General features: G+C 46.7%; 1 protein-coding gene across 1 annotated transcript in view; it reads left to right on the plus strand.

Annotated features, from left to right (window-relative positions):
* The window catches only part of LOC115079440, a 135,627-nt gene that overhangs the window by 315 nt on the left and 107,816 nt on the right, over window positions 1–27,496 (plus strand). The window lies entirely within an intron of this gene.

A 27,496-nucleotide genomic window follows, 5' to 3' on the forward strand; every position in this document is an offset into this window, starting at 1 on the left:
AGTAATTTATAGAAAGCCGGGTAATTTGATTGCTATCTCACCAAGGCGGACGTTTCTTCCCCAAAGTACAGATGGGCAGCACTGGTTGCTCCTCTTCATAGCTCAGGTCTGGTTTAGGCAGCACTGGTTGTTTCTCTTTAGAGCTTGGGCCTGAGATGAGCATCACTGGCTGTGCCTCAGTGCCACTTTTGCAGAGCTATGGGAGGTCTGTTTGCAGCACACTCTGCATGGTAAAGAGCAGAAGTTCATTTTTATTGATGTGGCATCTTGCAGTTTGTTTACTTTTTGATTTATATTATGACTTTTCTCTGTATTCAGATTGGGAAGGAGCAGAGCCACTGTCCTGAAATTTCAGAATAATGGCAAAGTCGCACCCATCTATTTCAGGCAAGGGATGGTACAGTCAGAACTTCTTTTATCCTAATGACACAATAATCTTGTTTTCAGGGCTTAATTTGTAGACCAAAAGGAAGTGGATTTATGGAGTGGAATAGGGGGAAAGGATCAGGGCCAGGTGTGAACGGTGTGAACTGTGCAAGAGACTGGGCTGGGAGTGAATTCTCTTCTCCCCGCCCCCACCGCAAACACAAACACACACACGAACACACACACACACACACACACACACACACTCTCTCTCTCTCTCTCTCTCTCTCTCAAACACAAACACACACTTCCTCCCCATCCCAATTATCCGCTTGAGCATCTCTGGCAAAGACTAAATGTCTGTTTTCTGTTTTTATATGTATTTTTGTAGTTCCTTGGTGATTATGTATGTCTAAGTGTGAGCCACCAAGAACTATGGATTGGCAGGATGGAAATTGTTTTAAATAAATAAATTGCCAACTTTTGCTGATCTATCTAACACTATTGACAGACTCACACTGATTTAGAGAAAATGCATCTTCTTTTTTTATAACTACATGCAACGCCCCCTTGACTGCTTACCTCACAGGACCAACCTGGCAGGAGCCCCCCCAGGGCAGTCTCCATCGGTCCTTGCATTCTTGGCACCTGGTACCTCCACCTGGGGAAGAAGGTGTTAGTGAGTGGGATTTCCCTCCCTTCACCTCAGGAAAACAAATGGGAATGTGAACAGGGCTGGCAGTTATGTACAAATATATATGGGTTTATTAGACTAAATGATTATATACATTTCTTTCATAACTATATACATTGCTGATAGGATATCAAACAGCACAGTTATCTATCTACTCGTGGTTAGTAGTCTCAGGTGATGCAACTATATACATTTCTACAAGATAGTAAGAATATTTAATATTTGGTTATTTGGGGTTGTTGGTACCACAATATACTACCCATATAGAACAGGAGGGACTTCTTGCATTCCCGCTTAATCGAGTGTTATTATTATCCTCCCCCTTTTATTTATTTATTTTATGTATTTGTGGGTTTTTATATACCGTCATTCTGGTTTGCCATCACAACAGTTTACAAAAGTATTAGCAGGTTAACATTTCAACGTGTTCATATTCAAAGAAACAATATACAATTACAGATTTAAGTTAGATAGTACAATATATTCTGTGAGAGGTTATAGTAATATAATGGTTGGGATAGTTGTCAAGCTTCTTAGAGTTGTGCGAGTTAGAAAGTGTAACATTCACTTGTAGTATTTAATGTGAACTTGTCTCGTTTGGTTTGATGTTTGTGAAACCAGATGTATGGCCATGTTTTTAGGTCCTTCTTGAAGGTTTTTAGGTTGGGTTGTGTTCTTATTTTGATTGGCAGGGAGTTCCATAGCTTGGAGCTTCCAATGGATATGGCTCTTTCTTGAGTTGTGGTGAGTCGCGTGGTTCTAGTGAGAGGAATTTTTAGGAGACCTTTGTTTGTCAAGCGAAGGGCTCGTTTTGGGGCGTGTAGTTCGATCATTTTAGATAACCAGCTGGTTTGCAGTCCTATGATTGTTTTGTGAAGTATTGTTAGTATTTTGTAGTCTATTCGATATTTAATTGGGAGCCATTGCAGCGCCATGAGGGATGGGGTGATATAGTCATGTTTTTTTGGTCCTGTTAGTATTCTAGTGGCTGCGATCTGTGGGATTTGTAGTGGACGGATTGTGGTGAGGGGTAGGCCGAACAATAAGGAGTTGCAGTAGTCGAGGTTTGAGAAAATGAGTATTTGTAAAACTGTTCTGAAGTCGTTTTGAGAAAGGTAGGGTTTGAGTCGTCTTAGGGTTAGTAGTTTGTGGTATCCTTCTTTTAATTTGTTAGTGATGTGGATCTTGAAGGATAGTTCGCTGTCGATGTTGATTCCCAGGTTTCTTGCATGTGTACTGGCTAAATTGAAGATTTTGGGTTCTCCATTTTGAGTAGTGTTGTAGTAGCGTTGCTGTTTTTAAGGTCTAGGATGATTATTTCTGTTTTATCTATGTTTATTATGAGTTTTAGATCATTTAGCAGTTGTTAAATTTCTGATAGATATTTGGCTGCTTTTTTGTAAGTTGCTTCCAAGGTGTTGTGTAATGGTATTAGTATTTGTATGTCATCTGCATATAGGAAATGTGTCAGAACAAGGCGATCCAGCAGGTAACAAATTTGAAGGAAGTAAATGTTGAATAGTGTTACTGATAGTGCTGATCCTTGTGGGACTCCTGTGTTGAGGGTTCCTTTCTTCAAGAAGGTGTTGTTGAATGTTACTTGGTAGCTTCTGTGAGCTAGGTATGATGTGAACCATTGTAGAGTTTTACCGGTGGCTCCTATTTCAGTTAGTCTGTCCAGAAGGATTGTGTGGTTTACTGTTTCGAATGCAGCTGATAAGTCCAGGAGGATTAGCAGGTAGCTTTGGCCCTTGTCGAAACCTCTGAGTATGGTGTCATTTAATGAGAGTAGTAGTGTTTCTGGTCTTAGGTTTTTTCTGAAGCCATATTGTGAGAGGTGTAGAATGTTGTTCCTTTCTAAGTGTTCAGAGAGCTGGTTGTGGACGACTTTTTCTATGATTTTGGCAATGAAAGGTAGGTTGGATATGGGTCGATGGTTTAGTAAGTTTTCTGGGTCCAGGTTGTTCTTTTTTAATAGGGGTTTAATTATTGCTGATTTTAAGCAATCCAGATAATTTCCTTCCGCAAGGGAAAGGTTCACTATGTTGGTTATTGTTTTGGTTATTGCGGGCTCGATTAGCTTGATTGTTGGTATGGGGATGCTGTCAATGGAATGATTGGCTGGATTCATTTGTTTGATGATTGTCTGTATTTCCAGTGAGGAGGCTGGCTCAAAGTTCTGCCAACTTGTGGTTGGTTTGGTTATAATTTTTATGTTATGGGTGTTTATGCTGAGATTGTTCTTTACTAGGTTATTTATTTTCTCAGTAAAGAAGTCTGCGAATTCATTGCATTTATTTATGTTGGTTGATGTTCTTAGTTCATTTGCTGATTTGGTGAGGCTTTGCACTATGGAGAATAACATTCTGGGGTTATGATGGTATTTGTTTATTTTGCTCGTGTAGAATTCTCTCAGCGTTATGTATCGTTTTTTTGTAGAGGGCTAGTTGTGTTGGGTAGGCGATGAGAAGGGGTGGTGTCTTGTTCTTGCGCCAGGTTTTTTCTTTTTTTATGAGTTCACGTTTTGCAGTTCTTATGCTGTCGTTATACCATTGGTTTAGGTGTTTTGTGTTTTTTATTGTCTTTTTTACGATGGGGTAAATGTTGTCTGCTGTAGCTTTGGTGATATTGATCCATGGGGTTGTGGCCGCTTCAGCGTTCATTAGTTCTATGTTTGTGAGTTCTGGTTGTAGTTTTTGTTGCAGTGTTTCGCTATCGAAAGGAGGACAGTAAGAGATCATCACTGGGTTGTTTATTTCCATTGTGAGTTTAGAGTTGTAGGTCAGGGTGGTCTGGATCAGAGAGTGGTCTGACCAAGGGATTTTGGTTATGTTTGCTTGGTGTTTTGACCAGGTGTCGGTATTGATAAAGACAAGGTCTAGTGTGTGTCCTGCTTTGTGGGTTGGGCTCTTGATAATTTGTTTTATTCCTAGGGTTGATAGAGCTTCTGTGATTGTTTCACATGTGGATGAGTGGGGCAGTGTGTCCATGTGTATGTTGAAGTCTCCTAGTAGAATGATGGGCTTATTAAGTGTTAGGTTGGCGATCAGAAATTCGATGAGTGGGGAGCTAAGCATATTTGTAATTTTGCTGAGTCGAATAGGGCAAGTTCAAATGGGGAGCATATTTTTGTTGGGATAATTTTCAATTGAAGGTTCTTTTTGGCGATTAGCATTACTCCTCCACCTTTTTTTTTCAGCAGGGGAATTGAGAAGGTTTTATAGTTTGGGTTGTTAATTTGATTGATTAGAACGGTGTCTGTGTTTTTTTATCCATGTCTCCGTTATTGCTATGAAGTCTGGTTTTGCATCGCTGAATAGGTCGTAAATTATGGGGATCTTTTTCACTGTGGACAGTGTGCTAAATAGAATGAATGATAGGAGAATGTGTTTACAGTAGATCTTATGGTTGCTGTGTGTAATGTTTAAGTTGTGGTACTCACTTTCAGTCTTTGTTTCTTCTTCATCTTTCGTTTCTTGATATTATGGTGGGTTCTTCCCTGTTGGTGCATTTGTTGCTGTTGTTGGATTGGAGCGTGTGGTTTGACATATTTTTCGTGTTGTGTGCTGCTACAGGATGGTGTAACGGTGTGCAGCAGGGTTCGCAGGAAGGGTTCGCATGAAGGGGGCGCACAAAGGGGGGGTGCCCCTTTGTCGTGCCCCTTCAGCATGTGACGCCCGGCGCGTGGTGCCTACGGCTCAACGGCCGGCCTTTAAACATGTCCCTCATCGCGTCCGATGACGTGGTGTTCTGTGGGCGGCGGCTTCGGTGGTAGGAAGCTGTCTGGTCGGCTCAATCGCGGGCTTCAGGGGGCTCGCAGGCCTCGGGTTGGCGCCTCTTGGAGAGCTGGTAGGTGCAGGGCCGGTCGGGAGTCCTGGAAGGGCTCTGGGTGCTAGTTTCCGGGAAAAGGGGCTGTGCTGCTGCTCACCGGCTGGCCTTTAAAACTTGTCCCTCATCACGTCCGATGACATGGTGTTCTGTGGGCAGCGGCTTCGGTGGTAGGAGGCTGTCTGGTCGGCTCAATTGTGGGCTTCAGGGGGCTCGCAGGCCTCGGGTTGGCGCATCGTGGAGAGCTGGTAGATGCAGGGCCATTCGGGAGTCCTGGAAGGGCTCTGGGTGCTGGTTTCCAGGAAAAGGGGCTGTGCTGCTGCTCACCGGCCGGCCTTTAAACTTGTCCCTCGTCATGTTCAATGACGTGGTGTTCTGTGGGCGGCGGCTTCGGTGGTGGGAGGCTGTCCGGTTGGCTCGATCGCAGGCTTCAGGGGGCTCGCTGTGGTGTGATGGCTGCTGGCTTTCGCTGGCTCACCCCCCGCTACGCCCCCCCGCCCCCCATTACCGCTGGGTTCTCTAAGGTCTGTGACCTTAACTGTGTTTCAGATCCTTACTTAGACAAACTGCCATCCCATATACAGAAGAGCACTTACCATAACCAGAAAGGCATCCCATATCTCTGTGAACTTCCGTTCTATACCCTCCCCTACCCACCCCTCCCCCTCCCAAACTTTACATTCTATGTTGATGCTAATCAAATTGGCATTGAAATTAGAAATAGAAAGGGGCATATATTACTGACACTGGTATGAGAATCTGAGGATTGCTCCAGCAAACAGATTAACAAACCAATTTGTGAACAGATTTATAGCCTTTAAAGCTTTTCATTCCCATCCGAGCATGATAATGGACCAAGCATCTGAGGTGTATTAGTGTTATTACTGAGTTACAAAACAACAATCAACAATAAAAAGGATTATGACAAATGAGGAATACAATTTTTAGTCTCTATTGGTAGTGAATCTACTAAAGGTTTCCAAAGAGTACGTATCTTGATCTGTTTCCTTACAGGAGACAATTTGGCAGATAAGTACTCCATTGTAAGTAGTTTAAGCATCTTTGTTTCCCATATTTGTAAACGAAGGGGTGTTGATCCAATCCAATGTATCAAAATCACTTGCTTGGTTATGAGACTGGCTCTGTCTAAAAATGACTGAAGATGTTTAAGGGACGAGAGGTATGAAAATCTTGGGAATAGAGCCCAAATAGCCAGAAATTGGGGACTGTTGGCTAAGAGAGCCCTAGCATAGCGGAACATTTATTGATTAGTAAAGCCCAAATGATTTTCACATAGGCACAGGACCAAAAGCCATGTAAATAGTCATTGGTGGCACACATACATTTTTCACAGATTGGAGAGGGACACAGCATCCATTTAAAAGCAGTGGATTGAGGAGTGCCAAATGAAGCGGTATTGAACTTCAAACAGTTTTGGAATGTTGGAAAAACTGTTTGGAGGTCTTGATGAGATAACTTTAGATCTGGTGCGACCAACGTGGCCTGTAAAATAACAAACACTAAGCTCCTCTTTACCTCTAAACAGGTTCGCAACTCAAAGGACTGCCTCCCGAGCTGTAGCAAGGGCGCAGTTAACTACTGTTATTAAGGGGGACTGCCATTCCAGACCCCGCAGCAGGAGGGGCTGTATTTGAATAGATCCTCCTCACTAAACAACCTACATTAGCTAGCTGACATCTGACACCCAGGCCTTAATGGTAACAAGACAAAGAGTCTGCTACAGCCAGCATATGTAAATATATGTATTTGTAAGTGATATTTTTTACCACACACAGAAGACTTGTACTTTGAATGTCCTTTATAATATAAAATCTCTTACTAGGAAAGGACCTAGAATGCTGCTGAAGAGAAAGCAAAAAAGGCCTTATTATGGAGCTGGCGAGAAGGGGAGGATCTAGGGATAGTGTTGGAGAGAGTGGAAGAAAGGACCCAGTATTTTTCATGTGAAATTAAATAATTACAATTTAAATGAAACCAAAGAAAGCTAAATATAATTTTGTGTTGCTCCTTTTTATTTGAAAAGCAATCCAGTACTCAAATTTTTCCAGATTTATACCAGAGACATTCCACCAGAAAAATCTCATTCTTTGGCTTTCAGTCTCCCTCAGGAGGATTGTGGAGGGGAGGAGGTAAAAGCGTAAAGGGAGGGGTAGATGAAAGAGGAAAAAGAATGTGATTCTGCCGGGGATAATGTTGTGCATTTACTGAATCCCCTACCTGGAATGTCACCGCACACCACTGCAGAGTATACCAGTTTTCATGCAATAAAAGAATTATATAAATTCAAACTAGTAACAAAATAAAAGTCTAAAAGTATAGAAACATAATTAAATATACCAGAGGATAACCAATAAAACAAAAATTTAAAATTAACACACAGAAGTCATTTAAAAACTTGTATAAACAGCCGGTATTTCACAAGTTTACTGAATTTCAGGAAATTATGTTCGGTACAAAAATCAAAGCCATGTGGCTGCCCTTGTCTCAGGGTAAGAAGCTCCATTCTTCTCTGCTTCCTCCAAGGGCTGGGGAGGCCATAAATAATCCATGCAACTACTGTTTCCTCAGGGAGCCAGAATTTGATATACACTGCCAGCTCTGCTCCACTTTCTTGGGTCTGAAAAACATATGTGAGAAAGCTTATCTGGGTGGCTCTGCCAGAAATTAAGCCCTTGGTAATTGAGTTATTACAAGATTGAAAGATTCCTGGCCTCTTGGAATTCTGGTTAGTTCCTGTGCCTTATCCTGTTTCCAGCCTCTTGCTTCTTGTTTATCTCGGGGGCTAGCTTGGCTCTTCATGTCTTGCTGGCCAGTGGCACCAGAGGGCTCAACCCAAAGGGAAGGTGGCTGGATAGGCAGAGGTTCATCTACCACTGATGGCTGGAATTCGACTCTCCTGGGATTAGGCTGCTCACTTCTGGGAAATCCACAGACGACAAACGTTACACCCAGCCCTAATTTTAAGGGATAGCCTTGCTCCTCAGCAGTTATGAGAATGTTGTGTAGGTTCAATGTGAAATATTTATACAGTTACTGAAGTGGATCATACATAGAAACATAGAAAGTGACGGCAGAAAAAGACCCTATGGTTCATCCAGTCTGCCCAGCAAACTCCCATACGGGCCGATACAGTAAAAGTCGCGGGAGAGCGGGTGAACGCCCGCTCTCCCGGCGCGCGCATAGGCCACTCTCCTGTGTGCGCGATTCTGTATTCAAATGAGGGCCCGCAGCAAAAAGAGGTGGCTGTCAGTGGGTTTGAAAGCCGATGCTCAATTTTGTCAGCGTCGGTTCTCAAACCCGCTGACAGCCACGGGTTCGGAAACCGGACGCCGGCAAAATTGAGCGTCCGGTTTTCAACCCACGAGCCATGGGCCGATTTCAATTTTTTTTTTTTTTCACTTTTTTTAACTTTCGAGACCTCTGACTTAATATCGCCATGAAAAGCAGTTTTTACTGCTTTTCTGTGCACTTTCCCGGTGCCCAGAGAAATTAATGCCTACCTTTGGGTAGGCGCTAATTTCTGAAAGTAAAATGTGCGGCTTGGCTGCACATTTTGCTTTCTGAATCGTGCAGGATTACCTAATAAGGCCATCAACATGCATTTGCATGTTGTTGGCGCTATTAGGTTTGGGGGAGTTGGACATGTGTTTTTGACGCGCTATTACCCCTTACTGAATAAGGGGTAAAGCTAGCGCATCGAAAACACGCATCCAATCGCAGGTTAACAGTGAGCTCTGCTGGAGCGCACTGTACTGTATCAGCCTGATAGTTATCAGTTTCCCATGCCTATCAGTTACTCAGACCGCCAATTTCAGGGCTCTTGTTGGTTTCTGTTTGAGACCATTTCCCTCCCCCACCCTCCCTGCCGTTGAATCAGAGAGCAATGTACAATGTTGGAGTTTGCATCAAAAGTGTAGTTTCAGACTTTGGTTAAGGGTAATAACCACCGCATCAAGCAAGTTACCCCACGCTTATTTGTTTTCCCAGACCGTACAGTTCAATATCTTTCTTGGTTGTTGTCTGAATCCAATTCCTCCTTTCCTCCTGCCGTTGAAGCAGCGAGCAATGATGTTGCATCAAATTTTGAAGTCTATTTGCCAAGGGTAGTATCTGCGACACCAGTAAGTTACCCCCATGTGACAGCTTATTTGTTAAGGGTAGAATCTGCCACACCAGCAAGATACCCCCATGCCTTTCATCATTCCACTCCCCCTTGCCTTTAGAGATTCACAGTATTTATCCCATGCCCTTTTGAACTCTTGCACCATTTTTGTCTTCAGCACCTCCTCCGGCAGGGCATTCCAGGCATCCACCACCTGTTGTAAATCTGCTGTTAGTTAGACTGCGGAGTAGCAATCTGTTATTAATGGCTCCTAAAGGAAGAGGAGTCAGCAATCTTGTAGTATCTCAGATATCATCTTGTTAAGGAGTAGCAATCTGTAATGAATCTGATATAGTTGTGGGTGGATCCCTGGGCCGGTGGCAGATAACCTCGCCCCCGGGAGGATATCCCGAGAGGGACCACCGGCTAGGCTTGACTATGGAGACAGACACACATTCGTTCTTTTATTAAACAGGTTTTTGAAATCACCAGAGGTAGCAGTAGTGAGCTGATATGCCCGGCAGGGCTGTAGTCCCTCAGATACTGGAACAGCGATCCAGGATGGCTGAGCTGTTGAGAATTGTAGAAAGTGAGTAGGCCAGAGTTCATGAACAGAACTAGATGACAAAACTCACGTAAGGTCTCAAGGAAGCTCAGGAGCTGGAAAGGTTTAGGCCCTCGAGGAGCGAGTACCTGGTTCTAGGGAAAGCTCTGAGAGAGCGATGGTAACTCACAATTATTTGTAGCAGTGATAGCTTCCAAGCAGTAGAAAATCTTCAGAGTGTCCAGGAACATGGGCCCTCGAGGAGCGAATACCGTTCCAATCTGTAATTTTGAAATAAAGAAAAAGAGTGAGGCCCCTGAGGAGCGGTTACGCTCTGTAAGTCCGAGGAGGCAGAGTAGCTTGGGAGTGTAGCCATTAGCAAGCCCCTTGCTAACTCAGTTAGATAGTGAAATAGAGACCTTTAAATATTGGAAGCGTATGACGTCATCTCAGGGAACACCCCTGAGGTTCGCACTCTTGTTGGTACTTCAATCAGAGCATGCACGCGCCCTAGGTCTTCAGGCAAAATGGCAGAACTGCAATGTCGAGCCGGTCCGGGGGACCGCCGGAGGGAGACAGCATGGAGACGCCGCAGCAGCCAGCCGTCCATCAGGCCCGAGGGAGTCGCCACAGAGTTAAGAGGGCGGAGTGAAGACATGAGCAGCGACGGTCGCAGACCAGTACCCCCCTTCAAAGGGCGATCTCCGCTTCGGGTACCAGGCTCAGGTTTAGAAGGATGCGTGAGATGGAACTGATGGAAGCATCTCTTTGTCCAAGATATTGGTCTGAGGCTCCCAAGAGATTAAATCAGGGCCGAAGCCTTCCCAAATCAGAAGGTATTCAAAAGTCTTGCCTCTGTTACGAATATCCAGAATCTCTTTTATCTTAATTTCTAAGTCGTCTTCTGCATTGATGACAGGTGGATCTTGAGATTTGGAAGAATCTTGCAGAGTGTTATTGATGATATCAGCAGCAATGGATTTAGCTGCTGTGGACGTCACTGAAGGTTTCAGTGGAAGTGGGGACCCACTTCTAAAGATGACTCTCCAGTAGAAGTTGCTGGATGAGAGATGGAGTAGAATTCAGCAGTAATAAGTAACTGCTATGGATGTTACTGAGGCTTAAGCGGAAGTGGCGATGTTGGGGGTACGTCCAAAAACCACTTCTAGAGATGGTGGCATTACCAGCGGAAACAGACTAGCTGCTTGCCAGAGATATCTTCTTCGGATCTCTATGTGTTGTGGCTCATCAGACACATCCTCCGAAAGGATGGAATGTGACAGATATCTCTAAGTTTATAATCAATGAATGCGGATAGATGTTGAACGCCTTTGAGCCAAGGTGAATGTAGAAGGCGCTATGAATATCAGCAGCCATGAGTTGAATGCTGTGGACGTCACTGAGATCTTCAGAAGAAGTGGCGAAGTAAAGGAACGTCCAAAGCCCACTTCAAGTTGTGATGCAATAATGGATCTTCCACTAGACGTCTGAGAATAAGGTTGCTTCCTGCCCCTGAGTCCATCAGGGCAGGAGTCTGAACTGTGACTGGTCCGTAGGTCAAGGAGACTGGGAGAGAGCGCGGAGGAGAGGACATGGTAAGGCCTAAGAACAGTCCTCCCGCAGGACTTAAGTCCGTCCATTTCCCGGACAAAATGGGGCATGTAGAGACATCATGGCCGGGCTGACCACAGTACATGAACAAGTCGCATTTCTTCCAAAATCTTCTCTCCTTGGAGGTCAAGTGTCCATGACCAAGTTGCATCGGTTCATTTTTATCAGCAGCAGAAGTTACTGGAACCATCTGAGGTGCAGTGATAGTACTAATCTGTTTTCAACCCAAGTAACACCTTAGACCGGAGTTCCTTAACCTTGTCTCGAAGCCAGTGATCAATCCGAGTGGCCAAGGCTATTAATTCTTTTAATATCTATTAATTCCAGCGAGTCAGGTGTCTGCGAGCAGCCAGCTTGTCCTTTAAGCGGGAATCCAGGCCTCTGCAGAAGAGAGTCTTGAGACATTTGGGGTCCCAGCAAAGTTATGCTGCAAGAGTCTTGAATTCTATGGCAATTCATCCAGTGATCTGTTGCCTTGCTTCAAGTCCACCAAAGCAAAACCGGCAACAGAAATACGAGCAGGGTCGTCAAAGACGGATTTAAACAAGTGCATAAATCCTTCTATGTCCTGCAAAATAGGGGTCATTGCGTTCCCACAAGGTAGATGCCCAAGACAGGGCTCTTCCATCCAAGTTATGACAGGATGTAGGTGGTCTTCGAAAGAGCCGTGGGAAATAAAAGTTGGCTGTAAGGTGAAGTGCATGCAGCACTGGCTCAGAAAAGCCCTGGGTCTTCTGGATTTCTCCGGAAAAGCGGATATGAGCCACCAGTGGTACAGCAGTCTTTAAAGTTACCCTCCTGTAACTGACCTTCTTGGTTAGAAGCTTTGCCTGTATCTTCTGTGTGTGTAGCTGATGAAATGCAGTAATTTTCTCCAAAATTTCTTGCTGCTCTGAGATGCGTTGGGCCCAGGCCCGGTATAACCTGCAAAGCAGAGAGATGTGCAGGATCCATGGAGTTAACAACATCCCATAGTTTAAGCCGGATCCACTGGAGTTAACAACATCCCAAAGTTTAAGCCGGATCCACTGGAGTTAGCAATCTGTGTAAATCTGCTGTTAGTTAGACTGCGGAGTAGCAATCTGTTATTAATGGTTCCTAAAGGAGGAGGAGTAGGAGTCAGCAATCTTTGTAGTATCTCAGATATCGTCTTGCTAAGGAGTAGCAATCTGTAATGAATCTGATATAGTTGTGGGTGGATCCCTGGGCCGGTGGCAGATGACCACGCCCCCGGGAGGATATCCCGAGAGTGACCACCGGCTAGGCTTGAGTATGGAGACAGACACACATTAGTTCTTTTATTAAACAGGTTTTTGAAACCACCAGAGGTGGCAGTAGTGAGCTGATATGCCCGGCAGGGCTGTAGTCCCTCAGGTACTGGAACAGCGATCCAGGATGGCTGAGCTGTTGAGAAACTGTAGAAAGTGAGTAGGCAGAGTAGGCAGAGTTCATAAACAGAACTAGATGACAAAACTCATGTAAGGTCTCAAGGAAGCTCAGGAGCTGGAAAGGTTTAGGCCCTCGAGGAGCGAGTACCCTGGTTCCAGGGAAAGCTCTGAGAGAGTGATGGTAACTCACATTGTTTGTAGCAGCGATAGCTTCCAAGCAGTAGAGAAACTTCAGAGTGTCCAGGAACATAGGCCCTTGAGGAGCAAGAGTAACCGGTTCCTATCTGTAATCTGAAAGTAAAGAAAGAGCGAGGCCCCGAGGAGCGGTGGTACCTCTGGTAAGTCCAAGGAGGCAGAGTAGCTTGGGATGTGTAGCCATAAGCAATCCCCCTTGCTAACTCAGTTAGATAATGAAATAGAGACCTTTAAATATTGGAAGCGGATGATGTCATCTCAGGGGGACGCCCCTGAGGTTCGCGCTCTTGCTGGTACTTCAATCAGAGCGCGCACACGCGCCCTAGGTCTTCAGGCAACATGGCGGAACTGCGACGTCGAGCCGGTCCGGGGACGCCGGAGGGAGACGGCATGGAGATGCCGCGGCAGCCAGCCGTCCATCATACCCGGAGGGAGTCGCCACAGAGGTAAATAGGGCGGAGTGAAGATGTCGAGCAGCGTCGGTTACAACACCACCCTCTCCCTGATGAAGTATTTCCTGACATTGCTTCTGAGTCACTCCAGCCAAGCCCCTGCCCTCCAGCACTCGGACAACCACTCAACATTCTCAGGCTGCGCTCAACACTCTCAACCAGCTCTCCAGCAGACAGACGCGCACCCTACACTCATCCTGCTCCCAATGCTCCAGCACCTTCTCGCTCAGACTCTAGCCAAGCCCCAGCTCACCAGCAGAAGGACGCTCACTCTACACTCTCAAGCTGACGGTCGCTCACTCAACACTCTCAAGCAGCTTTCCACTCTCAATCAGCTCTTAACACTCTCAACCAGCTCTCCAGCAGACAGACGCTCATTCAACACGCTCTAGCAGATGGATACTCTCTCAACACTTATCCAGCTTCCAGCTACCCAGCACTCGGTCTCACTCTAAGACACCAGCCCCTTCGTGTGATCCTTGCTAAGATCCGGGCCACTCACCGACTAAGAACCCCACCACCCTCTTCTACAACTGACAGCCTCCTCATCCAGGGCTTACCTCTACTAGACATCAGACACTCCCTCACCCCAAAGAGTCTGCTCACAAACTATCATTAGTCTTTAATCAGCTCCTCTATTCCATTTTTTTTCAACAACTTCAAATAATAGCTCAAGCATAAAATAAGCCTCCCTCTACACTCTCTGAGAAGGCACTATGCAAACGTTCCCTATCCCTATCATATATCATCGCCACCTTCTTCACACGAAGTCTTCACAACTACTCCCAAGCCATACAACTAGATTCCTCATCCCAATCATGACTTCCCCCCTCACGCAGTTGTTAGGGCTTACAATATTCTCGTTAAACCTCTTCAACGCTCAGTCACTGACAAAGAAAACTCACATCCTTAACGACTATCTCTTGGACTCAAAGCCAGACATCTGTGCCATTACAGAAACCTGACTCAAAAGCTCCGACATAGCCCTGATAAATCAATTATCGACACACCTTAATGACATTTTCTCAATCCCCAGACAAAACAAAAGAGGAGGCGGTCTTCTCCTAGCCACCAAAAAAGAATTCAGACTCAGCCCTCAACCAGTCAAGACCCTCCACCAACTTGAAACTAGGTCTTTTCAAGTCTAAGCATCTTCAAATTCTTCTAGTATATGCCCCACCAGGACTACTAGACACCGATGCCTCCTCCCTCATCAACACAGACTCACCAGCTATGATACTGGAGGACTTCAATCTTCAAGTCGACGCACTCACCACCCATCCCCCAACTGTGAAGCCTTCCTCACCACTCTCGGGCTATGGGCTTTGAACAAATCATCAATAAACCTACCCATAAAGCAGGACACATGCTCGACCCCTCATCTTCATAAACTCAAGCCATATCCATTCAATAACGGTCAAACTGCACCCCTGTTCCCTGGTCAGACCCATTCACTGATATCAGCCACCCCTCACGACTCAAGGCCAAACCATAATCTCAACTCCACACCCCCGCTCCCACCATCCACTGCAGGAAACCATGTGCATCCAACACTCTCAGTGAATATTTATCCAAAGAACTCCCCAGCCTGGATACCACCAACCCCAACTCAGCCCTTCTATCTTGGCACAATATCACAGAGTCAATAGCCAATAAACTATGCCCCAAAGCAGTGAAAATAATCAACTTGACACAAAAAAGGAAACAACCCTGGTTCTCTCCAGAACTTAAGCGGATGAAGCAAGACCTCAGACACAAGGCAAATGGCGTAAGGCCCCCAACTCCACGACATTGTCCGACTATAAACGCATCCTCCATCTCTACAAGAACTCCATTTTATGGACAAAAAGAGACTTCTATGCCTGCAGAATTCACGATCTACAATTTGATGCCAAGGCCCTGTTCTCCTATGTTTCCCAACTCACTAAATCCTCTGCCCCTGCTAGCCCAGACGACCAGGCTCAATCCAAAGCAAATGAGCTAGCACTCTTCTTTCAGAAAAAAATTGCTAACACACTAGTGCTCCTCCCCACCACCTCTACCCCCCCCCCTAAATTCCAACACCCCATCTCACTCTTGAGCCATCCTGGACTCCTTCGAGCCCACAACCCCCCTGGAGATTGAGTCCATACTCAAGAGGTTGAAACCATCCAGCCACCCATCAGACCACATTCCAACAAAACTACTGCTTCTCGTTCCGGACACTATCTCCAGACCATTGGCTAACATCATAAACTGCTCCCTATCCCAAGGAATCTACCCTGACAAGCTAAAAACTGCTTCCCTCAAACCTCTTTTGAAGAAATCAAACCTGGACACAAGAGAACTCTCCAATTTCCGCCCCATCTCTAACCTCCCTTTTCTTGCTAAACTCACTGAGAAATTGGTAAATACACAACTCTCAGACTACCTGGAGGAACCAAAATCCTCTACCCATCCCAATACAGCTTCTGTAAATCATTCAGCATGGAAACCCTTATTTCCCTCTCAGACCACATCCTCATGGGCCTAGACAAAGGGCTCTCTTTCCTTCTAGTCCTTCTAGACATCTCTGCTGCTTTCTACACCGTGAACCACGCCATCCTACTAAATCGCCTCTCAGACATCTATTATCAGGATCTTCCCACAGATGGTTCAACTCCTTCCTCAGTAACAGGAGCTTCAAAGTCAAAATTAATAATAAAGAATCTCCAGACATCAAATCAGCTTTAGGCGTACCCCAAGGTTCCTCCCTGTCACCTACCCTCTTCAACACCTACCTTCAACACCTACCCTCTTCAACATCTCTGTCAGTTGCTCATAAACCTAAACTTAACACACTACCTCTACGCAGATGATGTACAGCTCCTGATCCCCATAACAGAATCCCTCCCAAAAACACTTACCTACTGGGAAAACTGCCTCCAATCCATTAACCGCCTCCTCACCAGCCTGAACCTGGTTCTCAATGCGGCCAAGACCGAACTCCTTCTCATCTCCTCCGACCAAACGGTCCTAACCTATCAGACACCCCCCAACACCCAGATCATGCAAGTAAGAGACCTAGGAGTAATCCTCGACAACCATATGAATCTAAAGAAATCCATTAACAACACAACTAAGAATTGCTTCTATAAACTACAGGTTATGAAAAGGCTCAAACCCCCCCCTCCTCCATTTTCAGGATTTTAGAACTGTCCTCCAAACCACACTTTTCTCCAAGACAGACTACTGCAACGCTCTCCTCCTTGGGCTCCCCATCTCCTCCACCAAACCGTTACAGATGCTCCAGAACGCTGCGGCTAGAATCTTAACCAACACCAACCGGGGAGCACACATCACTCCCATCCTCCGGAACCTGCACTGGTTACCAATAAAATACAGAATCTTACACAAGTCCCTCACCACAATCCACAAAGCCATCCACAATCAGCTACAACTGGACCTTCAGATCCCACTCAAACTATACTCATCCTCAAGATCCATCAGAGAAGTGTATAAAGGAACCCTGCAAGTTCCCCCAACTAAATCCACGCGTCTATCAACTACCAAAGAACGAGCATTCTCTACAGCGGATCCGGCCATTTGGAATAACTTGCCTACATACCTCAGAATGGAATCCTGCCCTCTAACCTTTCGAAAAAAAACTTAAGACTTGGCTTTTCCTTCAAGCCTTCCCCTAATTTTTCTAAACCGTCAATATAACACCAAATCAGACTCTGCTTATTTGACTAGACGCCCCGCCTAGTCTCAGCATTACGTTTTCACTTAGTTATGCTGTCCTTTGTTTTCCGGCTACCCTAGCACCCCAAGTTCTTTCTCCTTGTTATATGTAATTTTTTGCTTCTTGTTAAATGGTTTACCCCATGTTCCATGTAAACCGATTTGATACGAATCTATTCATGAATGTCGGTATAGAAAAGTGTTAAATAAAATAAATCTCAAAACCTTTAAAAAAAGTTTAAAAACATGGCTTTTTAAACAAGCATTTTCTAAAGAGACCGGAGAATAGAAAATAATCAGGAATAGGCAGAACAGCGCCAGCACACAGCACTATTCTCAAAATGTGTTGCGGTTCTGGCCGCCTGCTACAGTATCTGCTTGGTTCCTGCTTGCTTGCTACAGTATCTGCTTGGTTCCAGCCTGCCTGCTACAGTACTTACTTGGTTCCAGTACCCAAATCCCGCTACAGTTCCTGCCTGGTTCCAGTACCCGAATCCCACTACAGTTCCTGTCTGGTTCCAATACCCGAATCCTGCTACAGTTCCTGTCTGGTTCCAGTGTCCGAATCATGCTACAGTTCCTGCCTGGTTCCAGAACCCGAGCCCAGTTACAGTATTGCTACTGTCCTAGTCTGGTTCCAGTTACCTGTCCTGATCCACAACCCGCCTATGTCCCAGCGGCCGGGCCCCTACAGGCTCCTCCCAGGGGGGCTTCGGCTTCCAAGGGTGAAGCTACCTAAGTCCCAGCGGTTGGGCTCCTACGGGCTCCTCCCGAGGGAGTACCAGCTTCCAGGCTGAAGAGTATCTACGTCCTGCCTGAACATCTGCCTCCCGGCCTGCTATTCATTAGAGACATTGACCACCTTTCCCAGTCTCCAGCAGGTCGGCCCAAGAGTCCACTAAACAGAGACTCCCATAACAGATTGCAAGGCCATGGACGCGGCGGATGCACCCGCTCCCTCGGATCTGCCCGGGATGGCCCGGCAGATGCTACAGCACCAGAGCTGCATAGATACCTTGGCAGCCACGGTGGAACGGCTATCCTCGCGCCTGGAGTCCTTGCCTTCCGCTGGCAGGGCCCCCGAGGGTCACAGCTCCTCTGTGACTCAGCTACTGGCACCCTCTCGTTACGCTGGTGATTTAAGGTCCTGCCAAGGCTTCTTGAACCAATGTTGTGCATGGTTCTCCTTGTTGCCTTGGCAGTTTCCCTCGGATGTGGTGAAAGTGGCATATATCCTGTCCCTGCTTGATGGGAAAGCCTTAATCTGGGCTTCTCCCCTTTGGGAAAACAATGATTCTTCGCTAACGGACTTACAACAGTTCATCACGAACTTTCGCCAGGCCTTTGATGAGCCCGCCCGAGTAGCCACGGCTACTTCTGACTTGCTGCAACTTCGTCAGGGGGCTCACTCCTTGGCAGATTATGCAATGGAGTTTCAGACTTTAGCCCAAGAAGTAGGTTGGCAAGATGGTAGTCTTAAGGCTATCTTCCTGGAAGGCCTCTCTGGATGCATAAAGGATGAAATTGCTGCTTGAGATCTGCTGGAGGACCTCAATGCCTTGATTGAGATGGCTGCCCACATTGACCGCCGCCTACAACAACGGGCCAAGGAGCAACGCTCTTCTCACCATAGTCCGGCTCGAGGGCCGAGACCTGTGCCCTCGCCCAAGATTTCTCGTCCAGACGCTCCCACCTGCGAACCTATGCAGCTGGGATAGGCCCCGCTTTCTGCTGAAGAAAGGCAACATCGGCGTTCGTTGATGTTGTGCTTGTATTGTGGCCAGAAGGGCCACTTCTTGGCACGCTGCCAGGAGCGTGCGGAAAATGCCAAAGCCTAGGAGGTCGGGAGGAGATCCTCCTAGGCTGTGCTACAGCTCCTCAATGCACTGTCCCTGTTACCTTGGAATATCCCGGAGGCTCCTTTGAGACGATGGCATTCCTGGATTCCGGAGCAGGAGGTAATTTCATCCTGCAGGACATAGTCTCCCAGTTGCGAATCCCTATGCATAGACGGGAGGTCCCGTTACGAATTACCTCTATCCAGGGGACGTTTCTTCCAGGACCTGTCCAGATGTCCACAGCACCCATTACGGTCTGCACCGGGGTGATCCATTCGGAGGAGATAGCCTTCCTAGTGTTGGAGAAGGCTGTCCTAGGGTCGCCGTGGTTACAGAAACACTCACCCACGATTCAGTGGGATATGCTACAGATTGTCAAATGGAGTCCTTTTTGCCTAGCTAATTATATGAAAGTGCCTAAGACTCCTGCACTTCCCTTGATGCACGCTGCCGTGGGTCCTCCTGTACCTTATGAGGACTTTACGGATGTATTCTCCAAGACCAAGGCGGAGATCCTTCCGCAGCATTGTCCATATGACTGTGCTATAGACTTGCTACCTAGTACTATGTCCCCCCCCCCCCCCCGAGGGAGGGTTTATCCCTTATCCATACCTTAGACCCGGGCCATGTCCGAGTACATTGCGGAGAATCTGGCCAAGGGCTTTATCCGCCCGTCCAAGTCACCTGCAGGGGCAGGTTTCTTTTTTGTCAGCAAGAAAGACAGCTCACTGAGGCCGTGCATAGACTATCGAGGCCTAAATTCTATTACCAAGCGAGACCACTACCCACTCCCGTTAATCCCGGAGCTCCTTGATCGGCTTCAAGGAGCGAAGATTTTCACAAAATTGGACTTGCGAGGAGCGTACAATTTAGTCAGAATCCGTCCCGGAGATGAGTGGAAAACTGCGTTTAATACCCGAGATGGGCATTACGAGTACCTCATGATGCCTTTCGGCTTATGTAATGCCCCGGCGGTGTTCCAGCACCTGATGAATGAGGTGTTGCGGGACCTTCTGAACACCTGCGTAATTGTTTACCTCGACGATGTGTTAATCTACTCCCAGGATCTGTCGTCGCACCGTCAGCATGTCCGTCAAGTGCTCCAGATACTTAGGGAGCATGGTCTGTATGCGAAGCTGGAAAAGTGTAGCTTTGAAAAGATGTCCCTGCCATTCCTAGGCTACATAGTCTCTGCAGCTGGCTTTCGAATGGATCCTGAGAAAGTGACGGCTATTAAGAATTGGCCCCGGCCAAGGGATCTTAAAGCGTTGCAACGCTTCCTCGGCTTTTCCAATTTCTACCATCATTTTATTCCCAATTACTCTCGTATTGTGGCCCCGTTAACTGCCCTCACCCGAAAGGGGGCTAATGCGGTAGATTGGCCTGCTTCTGCCTGTCAAGCTTTTGAGGCCCTTAAAGAAGCCTTCTTGTTAGACACCTGCCTTCGCCATCCGGATCCCAGCCGGCCCTTCGTGGTGGAAGTTGATGCGTCCAATGTGGCCATGGGGTCCATTCTGAGTCAGTACTATGATTCTGGACAGCTGTTGCCCTGTTCATATTTCTCAAGGAAATTCTCCCCGGCAGAGAGCAACTACTGTGTTGGTGACAAAGAGTTGCTAGCCGTGAAACTTGTCCTGGAGGAATGGCGACAGTGGTTGGAAGGAGCCAACCATCCGGTTATGATTTACACCGATCACAAAAACTTAGCATTCTTGAAGCAAGCCCAACGCCTGAATCCAAGAGAAGCCCGGTGGTCGCTGTTTTTTGACCGGTTTGACTTTACATTACACTACCGACCCGGCTTGAAGAACGTTCGAGCCGATGTGCTCTCACGCTCCTCTGAAGTCAAAGAGACTCCTGATACACCTCAATATATCTTGGACCCTGAGAAAGAAAGTCTTGCTGCAACCTCAGTGTCCTCCCAAGGGAAGACCGTCATTCCACGTCGCTCTCGGAGAGCAGTTCTTGCTTGGGCCCATGACTCCCTCACTGGGGGCCATGTTGGTTGGAAAAGGACTTTAGACTTGTTAAACCGTTTCTACTGGTGGCCAACGGTGAGACAGGACATTCAAGCTTTTGTGGGCTCATGCTCTACCTGTGCTGTTCAAAAGCCGCTCATTGGAAAGCCCAGGGGCCTGTTGCAACCATTGCCCATCCCAGTGGAGCCTTGGACACACATCTCCACCGATTTCGTCATGGACCTTCCTGCCTCAGGAGATAATTCAGTCATTTGGGTAACCGTGGACCGATTTTCCACGATGGCGCACTTTGTCTCTTTGCCTAAGCTACCTTCTGCACCTGACCTGGTCGGCCTGTTCACTCAGCATATCTTTAGACTTCACGGTCTCCCACAGAATATAGTCTCCGATCGAGGACCACAGTTTACAGCTCGTTATTGGAAAGACCTATGCAAACGCTTCAATGTGCAACTTAGTCTTTCATCAGCATTCCATCCTCAAAGTAATGGGCAAACGGAACGAACCAATCAAACCTTGAAGACTTTCCTTCGTGCCTTCGTGAACGAACGACAAGATAATTGGGCCAAGCTACTCCCGTGGGCAGAGTTCTTGTATAATAATCACACGCATGCTGCTACTGGAAGTTCGCCATTCCTCGTTGTTTATGGGAAGCAACTTTGTCCGCCCCTACCTTCGCCTGAACTAGTGCACTCCCGGCAGTGCAACTCTCAGCTCGCCAGCATCATTCCTTTTGGATCTCTACCCAGGAAAAGATCCATAAAGCTGCCCTTTCCGCCAAGAAGTGGGCAGATAGACATCATCAGCCAGCACCCATCTTCCTCCCAGGAGACCGTGTCTGGCTTAGCACCAGAAATCTACAGCTACATATTCCGTCTAGAAGACTAGCTCCGAAATTCTGTGGGCCTTTTCAAGTCGCCAAACGAGTGGGAGCAGTCTCATACCATCTGTGCCTACCCTCCTCCATGCGCATACATGACGTGTTCCATGTGTCATTGCTGAAGCCTCTTGTGTTATCCAGGTACCACTCCCGGGCTCCTGAACCATCGTATCCTTCAGTACCGGACAAGGTCACGTATCAAGTGCGTGAAGTTTTGGATGTCCAGTTTCATCAATGCCAATGAGAATACTTGCTTGCCCGGGAGGGTTGCGGACCCGAGGATAATTCTTGGGAACCAGCCCGTAACATCCTTTACAAGGACTTATTATGGCAGTTCCATCTGGACCACCCAAGTAAACCCGGACCGGCGAAGAGGGGGCGTAAGAGGGGAGGTACTGTTGCGGTTCTGGCCGTGAGCACTGCGGCCAGGCCCTTACCTCTGGGCCTCCCGGACCTCTCGTACCGCTTCCAGAGGCCTGGTTTGCGGCCTGTTTGGCGGCGTCCCCGTTGGGGCTGTGCCACTGTGAGGTTCTCCCATGGACACCCGGCTCCTAGGCGCGAGCATGCGCCATTGGGCGCTTTTCTAGGCCGTTCTTCCCGCCAGTGGTGACTCCGCCCAACTCCTGACGTCAGACGCCGCGGCCTTGATAAGCCGGCCGCGGCCATCCAGTCTTTGCCTTGCAACGGGTTAGCCTCCCGGTTTCCTGTGGTGCTGTGCCCTGGAGTGACTCGCTTTGCTTCGTCGCTCCGTTCCTGCTACAGTACCTGCCTGGTTCCAGCCTGCCTGCTACAGTACCTTCTTGGTTCCTGCTTGCTTGCTACAATACCTGCTTGGTTCCTGCCTGCCTGCTACAGTACCTGCTTGGTTCCAGCCTGCCTGCTATAGTACCTACTTGGTTCCAGTACCCGAATCCTGCTACAGTTCCTGCCTGGTTCCAGTACCCAAATCCCGTTACAGTTCCTGCCTGGTTCCAATACCCGAATCCTGCTACATTTCCTGCCTGGTTCCAGTACCCGAATCCTGCTACAGTTCCTGCCTGGTTCCAGAACCCGAGCCCAGTTACATTATTGCTACTGTCCTAGTCTGGTTCCAGTTACCTGTCCTGATCCACAACCCGCCTAAGTCCCAGCGGCCGGGCCCCTACGGACTCCTCCCGGGGGGGCTTCGGCTTCCAAGGGTGAAGCCACCTAAGTCCCAGCAGTTGGGCTCTTACGGGCTCCTCCCAGGGGAGTACCAGCTTCCAGGGTGAAGAGCATCTACGTCCTGCCTGAACATCTGCCTCCTGGCCTGCTATTCATTAGAGACATTGACCACCTTTCCCAGTCTCCAGCAGGTCGGCCCAAGGGTCCACTAAACAGAGACTCCCATAACAAAATGTGCATGATAATACCAACAACTCTATTTCACAACTAACGTAGTAGTAAAACACAGCGGGGTAGATTTTTAAAAACTGCGCGATCGCGTACTTTTGTTTGCGCAGCAGGCGCAAACAAAAGTACGCTGGATTTTATAAGATACGCGCATAGCCGCGCGTATCCTGTAAAATCCTGGATCGGCGCGCGCAAGGCTGCCGATTTTGGGCAGCTGGCGCGCGCCGAGCTGCGCAGCCTGCCTCCGTTCCCTCCGAGGCCGCTCCGAAATCGGAGCGGCCTCGGAGGGAACTCTCTTTCGCCCTCCCCTCACCTTCCCCTCCCTTCCTCTACCTAACCCACCCACCCCCCGGCACTATCGAACCCCCCCCCCTACCTTTATCCATGGATTTACGCCTCCCGGAGGGAGATGTAAATCCACGCATCGATGGTAACTCCAAGGTTCCTGGTATGGGTGGTAGGGATTATAGTTGTCATTTGTTTATCTAGGATTGTCAGGGGTGGCGGAGTTGGATTGGGTTTTTTATCCATGAGTATGATTTCAGTTTTGTCGAAGTTGATTATGAGTTTCAGGGAGTTTAGTAAGTGCTTGATTGAGATAAGTAGATCTGATGTTTTTTTGTATGCATCTTCAATTGAGTTCTGAATGGGAATTAGAAGCTGAATGTCATCAGCGTAGAGGAAATGTGAGATTCCATGATCTTTTAGTAGTTGGCAGATGGGTAGGAGGTAAATGTTGAAGAGGGTAGCGGATAAGGCTGAACCTTGTGGAACTCCAGTTTTGAGGTCAATCATTTTTGATGGGGTGTTGTTGATCACTACTTGGTATGAACGATCAGAGAGGTAGGACGAGAACCATTGTAATGTAGTACCAGAAAGGCCAATGTTTGACAGTCGTTCTAACAGTATATTGTGGTTTACTGTGTCGAAAGCAGCTGATAGGTCAAGGAGTATGAGTAGGTATTTTTCACCTTTGTCAAAGCCTCTGATGATAATGTCATTTAGGGAGATGAGGAGAGATTCTGTATTTAGGTTTTTTCTAAATCCATATTGGGATGGATGTAGGATGTTGTTTGTTTCCAGATAATCATCTAGTTGAGTGTGTACAACTTTTTCAATGGTTTTGGCCAGGAATGAAAGGTTTGATATAGGGCGGTAGTTGGTGAGGATTTCTGGATCTAGGTTGTTCTTTTTGAGGATTGGTTTGATGATAGCAGATTTGAGGCATTTGGAGTAGTAGCCTTCAGTCAATGATAAGTTGACGATTTTGGTGATGGTTTTAGAAATGGTTGGTTCAATTGTTTTGAGGGAGGTTATTGGGATGGTGTCCAATGGATGGTTGGCTGGGTTTATTTTGTTAATTATAGTTCTAATTTCAAGAGTGGAGGAGATGTCAAAGTTTGACCAGGATGAAGTTATCATGCTGTTGAGTTTGATGTTCTGGTTGTTGTTGGTTATGTTGGATTGGATGAGATGAGCTATTTTGTTGTTGAAGAAGTCCGCAAAGTCATCACTTCCATGTTTGGTGCATATAGAATCTTGGGTGGTTTTGGTAAGTTTTTGAACTATTGTGAATAGCATTCTGGAGTTATGATGAAATTTGGAGAGTTTATTGGAGAAAAAATTATTTTTTGAAATGTTGATGATATTTTTGTATTGAATAAGGTTGTTCCGATAGTTATTTAGTGTGGTAGGGGTTGTGTTTTTCCGCCATTCTCTTTCTTTTTTTCTGAGTAGATGTTTGGCAGTTCTGATATTTTCATTGTACCATTGGATGTTGTGTTTGGACTGTTGTTTATATTTTGTAATGGTGGGATTAATGTTGTCTGCTACTTTTTTTGTGATATTTAGCCATGATAAGATAGCATTATCGGCATTAGATAGGTTGATGTTTATTAGTTCTGATTGAAGACTTTTTTGTAGGAGATCTGTGTTAAATGGTGGACGGTAAGATATTGCTTTTGGGGTGCTTTGAGGCGTTTTTAGGTTGAGGTTGGCGAGTAGTTCAGCTTGGATTAGGTGATGGTCAGACCAAGGTATTTCTTTAGTGTGAGTAGAGAAAGATTTCCAAATTTCAGTATTGATAAAGATGAGGTCAATTGTGTGGCCTGCTTTGTGAGTTGGAGATTGGATTATTTATTTAAGATTTAGAGCTAAAAGTGCATCAATGATCGTTTGGCAGGTTTTAGATTGGGAGGGTAAGTTGAAGTGTATATTGAAGTCGCCAAGTAAGATGATGGGTTTGTTGAGGGAGATGTTATTTATTAGAAATTCAATTAGAGGTGAGCAGTTTTTCTCAAGTGCTCCTGGTGGAGAGTAGACGATGCATATCTGAAGTTTTGGTGAGTCATATATAGCAATTTCAAAAGGTGGAGGAATGGTAGATGGACGAAGTTTTAGCTGAAGTTTTTTTTAGATATAAACATTAGGCCACCTCCTTTTTTATTTTTTCTGGGAATTGAAGAGATGTTGTAGTTCTGGTTGGATAGTTGGTTTATTAGGACAGAATCTGTGTTTTTTAGCCAGGTTTCTGTGATTGCAATGAAATCTGGTTTGCAGTCGTTGAGAAGGTCATTGAATAGAGGGATTTTTTAAATTATTGAGCGAGTATTGATTAGTATGAATGAGAGAAGCATATAGCTTGAGAGTTGGATATGTGTGTTGTTTTTGATGGAGGTTGGCTTTTTTACATTGTGTAGAAGTTTCGAAGAAGAGTGTTTTTTTTGTGTTGAGAGTTCCTTAGAAGAAGAGGGAGGGTTGATTGGAGAAGAGATCTTGTTCATTTTCAAGTTTTTTAGTGTTTGGAAGGAGCAGGAAGAGGAAGGTAGGCGTTAGAGGTGGATAGGAATAGTGGGCTGCTTTGAATGGGCTGCGTGAAGGGGCGCGCAAAGGGGTCTGCTCCTTTGGATGCGCTCCTTCGGCGTGCGGCGCCTGGGGTGAGTGTAAATTTAAAATTCACTCACCCGGCCCCTCCGTTGACGTCAGAGGGCTGGCTTAGCTGCAGGTCACGTGGTGTGGATTCCGATCGGAGGCCTTTCTGGTAGGCCTTGAGTGTATCCCCGTTGCTTGCTGTGATCTGGTGGGGGGAGGGCGTCCTGCGGTGTTTCCTCAGCTCAGGCAGCGAAAGCTGTGATGTTGTCTACTTTTTGTGAAGCCCCTTCGGAGCTTGCCTCCAGCTGGCTGTGCGAGGGGTTCGGCAGAGCTGGCTGCTTCCAGGAGAGGTGGTAAGTCGTGAGAAGCTTTTGAACGGTCCCCTGAAGATTCGGGGGGGCACCCGGGGTGAGTATAAATTTAAAATTCACTCACCCGGCCCCTCCGTTGACGTCAGAGGGCTGGCTTAGCTGCAGGTCACGTGGTGTGGATTCCGATCAGAGGCCTTTCTGGTAGGCCTTGAGTGTATCCCCATTGCTTGCTGTGATCTGGTGGGGGGAGGGCGTCCTGCGGTGTTTCCTCAGCTCAGGCAGCAAAAGCTGTGATGTTGTTCTGCTTTTTGTGAAGCCCCTGCGGAGCTTGCCTCCAGCTGGCTGTGCGAGGGGTTCGGCAGAGCTGGCTGCTTCCAGGAGAGATGGTAAGTCGTGAGAAGCTTTTGAACGGTCCCCTGGAGATTCGGGGGGGCACCCGGGGTGAGTGTAAATTTAAAATTCGCTCACCCGGCCCCTCCATTGACGTCAGAGGGCTGGCTTAGCTGCAGGTCACGTGATGTGGATTCCGATCGGAGGCCTTTCTGGTAGGCCTTGAGTGTATCCCCATTGCTTGCTGTGATCTGGTGGGGGGAGGGCGTCCTGCGGTGTTTCCTCAGCTCAGGCAGCGAAAGCTGTGATGTTGTCTGCTTTTTGTGAAGCACCTGCGGAGCTTGCCTCCAGCTGGCTGTGCGAGGGGTTCGGCAGAGCTGGCTGCTTCCAGGAGAGATGGTAAGTCGTGAGAAGCTTTTGAATGGTCCCCTGGAGATTCGGGGGGGGGCATCCGGGGTGAGTGTAAATTTAAAATTCACTCACCCGGCCCCACCATTGACGTCAGAGGGCTGGCTTATTTGGCACCTGTTAGATTGTTCTAGTGTACGTATTCACCTAATTTAATTTATGTGCCTACATTTAAACTGTTGCGATAGTATATAACTTAGCAACGGTATAGAAAAGATTTTAAACCTAACTAAATACAGAAAGCATCTAGCTTTCTACAAACAGCTTTCTACAAACAGCTAATACTCAATGTTAAGAGAGAATATTTCAGCAATAAAATTGAAAAATTTGCACATAACCCAAGAACACTGTTCTCAATAGTCTCAAACCTAACCAGTGACAAACAAGAATCACCACAAAACCTACCAGAAATAAAATGTAATGAAATCGCCAAATCTTTCAGTGACAAAATCACTAAACTAAGAGACAAACTTCCAAACATTGCCAACCAAGAAATTAAAATGCAAAAAAGGGATGTCAACCCATGGATATCTTTCACTGAAATATCTGAAATGGAAGTGGAACAGATGCTAAAAAATGTAAACCCCGCCCCACACAAAATTGACACA

Source organism: Rhinatrema bivittatum, chromosome 17 (assembly GCF_901001135.1).
Source record: "Rhinatrema bivittatum chromosome 17, aRhiBiv1.1, whole genome shotgun sequence".
Classification (NCBI taxonomy): Eukaryota; Metazoa; Chordata; class Amphibia; order Gymnophiona; family Rhinatrematidae; genus Rhinatrema; species Rhinatrema bivittatum.